The 5,020-nt window shown below is 40.5% G+C and overlaps 1 long non-coding RNA gene across 1 annotated transcript; it reads right to left on the bottom strand.

Annotated features, from left to right (window-relative positions):
* Positions 1–1,480: 1,480 nt before the first annotated feature.
* On the bottom strand, positions 1,481–4,265 carry LOC119302016. The gene is made up of 3 exons (XR_005147303.1): positions 3,750–4,265; positions 2,986–3,077; positions 1,481–2,419 (listed from the first exon to the last, which is right to left on the bottom strand). It is a non-coding gene; the product is annotated as an uncharacterized LOC119302016 (long non-coding RNA).
* Positions 4,266–5,020: the final 755 nt, after the last annotated feature.

Genomic DNA, 5,020 nt, shown 5'->3' with positions numbered 1-5,020 from the left:
CACTAAGACTTTGACCAACATTAATAAATTTGTTCCAACGTCGATGTTATGCATGACCATTTTCACTCCCAAGTTTTATTGGATAATTGAAGTGTTTCCCCTCCCAAGATGTATTTTATCACAGTTGAGTTTATCGAGTCACTAGTAAGCTTGCACGTGCAACGCACGGCAATACAATATAAAAAAAATCTCATCCATCTAGTTAGACTTATGAACAAAAAAGGAAAACATCCTACATAAATTTTCAGACGCAAGATTTAACCAAATAATTGCAGAGAAAATATTTTGATAAGGTGTCCGAACCTCTGTAGTTGCAAATTCAATGTACAGACAAACATTTTTTGTTGTAATAAGTGCTTGGTCATCCAAAAATCTAATACACTTTAGATCATTGTTAATCATCTCAAGCATCAGATAAAGTTATATTCATGTGAAGCAAATTGATTATATAAGAATGTTTTGTTTCGTCGCACAAAAGTACAATATTCCATTCACGAAATCCTTAAAAATGAGCATGCGAGCGCGCGCACACACAAAAAAATGAAGTATATCCATATTACATCACAAAAACAAGTATTTTTGTATTACATCTTAAAGAAAGTACACTCATATTCCATCGCAAACAAGCATATTATTTTTGAAAAGTTGACATGAGCAATGTCATATCTATTGGTAGGAGTAGATAGTTTTACAATCGGATCCATACAACCAAGCTCCCAAAACCGCAGCCCCGTCATTTTCTCTTATCATTCCCTAAAAAAACTAATACTGATCTTGAATGTGGCGTCACTGATTCCCCTATAACTTCTGAGGTCTCACGCATGTATAATAACCAGTGAAAAATCTCCTACTCCGCACGACATGTCAATTGTGTTCTTGCAAGAACGGCACCAGTCTGCAAACAAATGACTCCAAATATACAAAATATGCAGAATTTTCCTAATAAAACAATATTTCAGCCAAGTACAAAGGGAAGAAACAGTCCCTTTTTAACAAATGCTTGGCAGCTAAATTATTACGAAGAACAATGGAACTTCACATGTTTGTTCAGAATACAGACTCCATATGATACAGTTCAGAAACACTACTAGAAACTACGATTTTACCTAGCCATATACCCTAGGTGAAATGCAAAAAACCATAGGTAAAGGCTTTACCTAGAGCTTGCCCTAGGGAAAGAACCTTAGGTAAAGTATAGTCGGTAAAGAGCTCTTTCCCTAGAGTGCACTTGCCAAGCCCCTAGGGAAACCATTTGGTTACCTAGGGCTGCAGGCCCTAGGGAAAGAAATGAACTTGTCTGCCTGTCCAACGTGGAAAGGTGCTTTACCTACAAACAAGTTTGGCTCTAGGGAAAGACTGGAGCCCTTCTGAAACATTTCCCCTAATAAACAAATATGCTATTCAAACTTAATTTCATAGCAGACATAATTCAAATAATTAAATTCTGAACAATAATTCAAATTTATAATTACAGCCGTAATTCAATGTACGCATCAGATTTATGTTCAAATGACACATACATCAGACCCAAGGTCAGTTTGAAACCAGATTCAAGGTCAGTTTAGAACCAAAATTAAAAAAAATGCTACAACTAGCAGAATACTAAATCAGCACGTACAAGCTTTGTTGGTCAATCCAAGTATCTACTACTACAAAAAAACTTGTAACAATATGTATCTATGTTATCTATGCATTCACCCAAAAAGTTGGTCTTCAAATAGACTTCATGTTCTACATGTTGCTGAGCACACGAAGTTGGCAGTTCTGTGCTTGTTTCCAAAATCTACAAGAGCGATCAAACAAGCAGTTGGTCGAACTGGAGGTGGTGGAATTTTGTTGATAAGACATTCCTTGTTTAGCTGCCAAAGTCTGCAAATGAATAGAGATACACCAACTGGTTAGTTCCAAAGGCTGGCAAGAATGTTGATAAGCTCGAACTCTACATAGCATCACCTCAAGAATATTCTGTGTAAGAGCCTGCATATGATGAGGGCAGAAATTATTTTTAGGTGTGGCGGGGTTTATGAAGGAGCTAATCATATATCATGCAATTAGGCAAGAGCTCACTAGAATAGTAGATATATATTACTTTGTGTTCTGAAAATACAACCAAAATCCAAAATTGAAGTGTTCGCACTCAACATACGTCACTAGATGGATGACCGATCAATAATTTATCATGTATATTAACCAGACAGACATAAAGATTATCTATAAAACATAGAAACTATAGATAAATCATGAATTGGTAACTAGTAGGATAAAACCGTAGTGAAGAATAAAGTCATAGTGAAGATCGATAAAGAATACATAGTTATAAACCCATAATGAAGCTTTACTTTCTTAACAGAACATGGCAACTACATCCAAAGTTAAACTGGCTTCAGTGAGACTTGCTTGGCAAAACTGCTCTTTAAATCTGCATAACAAAATTACAAGCAGAACCGAATCAATTGGTCATTCAACAATGGAAGTGCACTAGAACAAATTGAATAGCAGAGCATATTTCACTCAACCACCACAATTGCCTTTCATCATAGTACGCACTTTCTTCTTTGGCGCCATTATAGCATACTGACTCTAGCGGCCTTGCCGAGTAATTGCTAGTTTTACTGATGTGCTGACGTGCAGTCAAGTTACAACCTACAAGCCCACTGCATCAGGCCACGACCCGGCGATGAGCAATCAAGCCCCGCAGGGAGGCACGTCTTAGCTCAAATTTTCATACGTCTTAGCAAATTTTACGTATGGCGGACACCAAACCACGCCAGATTGCTGGCTTCGCCCCTTGCATTACATGATAGTATACATCGACCATCAGACTATGACACCCATAAGAACATGTTCTTGCAGATAAAGAAGATAACTCAATGATAAATAAAGTATGAACAACTAATGGTTTCCTTTGTGCAAACAAACCAATGCAAACACATAGTCATCATAGTATAATTTAAGTGCCTGATGGTACAAATGATTTGTGCTAACCAGATCTCAGTTTTTCAGAGATGTCTCATCTGCATATGTAGCAAACCATGCCTGACACCGCATTGCTGGACTGATCATCTAGCCCTTATAGCCTATAAATCAACAATAATATCAGTTATGGCAGTAACTACATAACAAACTAAACTATTTCTTGTTCTTGGCTCATTTTTCCATGAGCGTTGATGTTTCATGCTTACCTCAATTCAACCGACAACACAAAAGTTAGCATACAACTAGATATCAAAATCAAATTGACATAATAATAGATATTAGATGGACATGGTTGTCAGTTCGACATATTCAAAAGGGAAATGCCTAGATAGTAGAAAATTACTAGGCTCCCTGATACGGTAATGTGCTTAAGACCACAGCCTCTCTGACTGCATTAATAAGATGCTACTACTATCAGTTATATAGACTCAAAGTGACCCTTTTATAACAAGACAAGGTTACTATACTAGTATACTTGATGTATGTCCATAGATTCTTAATAACTTGAGATTCAACACAGTTGTTAATGATATCTCTTGTTGCAGCGTTCTTGTCAAACATTTCCTGAACCTACTCTCTTTTACCGATTAAAGTATCTATAACTGCTGGGTAGGTTATGCAATTATAATCGAACTGATAATAACTACTTAATGGTAAAGAAATAGTGTCACATGATTATATCCCCACGTAGTCTATTGATCTACTGAATATGCAGATTTATATTGAAGATCCAGCACACAAGTAAACGTTAGAGTGAGAGATATAGAGGTAACCTGTTGGGTAGGAGGGGGGTACAACGTCGGGTAAATGCGATAGTCTTCCGACTAGCAGGCGCGACAAGGTCAACAATGGACGGCGCGGCGCCGTCATCCCGGCCGGCGTGGCCATGGTCACCACGCCCGTCACGCCATGGTTTCGCTGGAGCGCTGGAACTAGAGAAGGGGAATAAGAGGGGGCACGGCAGGGGCAGTGCGGCGTGGGGCGGCGGGGGACACGGCGGGCCAGAGGGGACGCGGGGTGGCGGTGGGGCGGGGGACACAGCAGGCCGTGGATGCGGTAGGGAACGGGGCGGGTGGCCAGGAGGCAGGCGGCACTAGTATACGACGGGACGGCATGGGACACGGCAAGGAGGAGGGTAGGCGGGCGGCGGTGGGGCACGGCAGGGCGGCAGGGAGGCGGGCGACGGTGGGGCACGGCGAGGCAGGGGTGAGAGCGTTTGGATCTTGGATTGAGTTGGATGCTTCGGGAGAGAAGGGAATAAGATCTTGGCTTCTGGCGGCGCAGGGCTTCGAGCGAGGGAAGGAGAAACCTAATCGGCCAAAATATTGCCACATGCGCGCCCTCTCGTGTGCCATCGCTCCCTGAACAGTGGGCCCAACTATACGAAAAGGAAGGAAAAGGCGCGAGGCATCAAAATAAGTGGCGCGAAGTCGACCAAAATATCGACGGAGTCCATCTACGTGCCACAGCGGGGCCAGGCTTGATGCCATTTAAGTAGGGCTGGCCCTTGGAAATATATTTCTGGTTTTTTTTGCCCAAAAATTCATCTTCCCCTAGGGTGTACTGTTCACTGCTTTACTATCCCTTGAGGAGGCCAATGAGCTCTAGGTAAAGGACTCGGCCCTAGGTAAAATGGGAGTTTCTAGTAGTGAAAATGAGTTCCGCCAAAGAATGATAGTTCAGTTCAAAAACATGATTTTTTTTTGTTATGTGTGTGTGTGTGTTGTGTAGTGTGGGTCCATTGAAAATTCAGTAGTAAATTAATTCTAAAATGAATCATCTAATGAAAAAAGCATCATAATTAACTATTTAACTGTCCCACTTGTGTATTTCGTGACAAAGAATACCTATTTGCATGAATCTGGGATTCTTCAGAATTTCAAATCTAGTTATGACATGGTATGAGCAGCATATGGAATTCTTGGAGATTACATTTTCAGTAGAAATACTTATGAACAGACATAATAAATTCTCATTTTGTACAAACCAACTCCAACTCCACAATGGCTATACATGGTGCTCCATTTAGTAACCTCGCCCAAGA

The sequence above is a fragment of the Triticum dicoccoides genome, chromosome 5A (assembly GCF_002162155.2).
Source record: "Triticum dicoccoides isolate Atlit2015 ecotype Zavitan chromosome 5A, WEW_v2.0, whole genome shotgun sequence".
Lineage (NCBI taxonomy): Eukaryota > Viridiplantae > Streptophyta > Magnoliopsida > Poales > Poaceae > Triticum > Triticum dicoccoides.
Note: the sequence above shows the minus strand (reverse complement) of the source record. Positions and strands in the feature narration are given on the sequence as shown.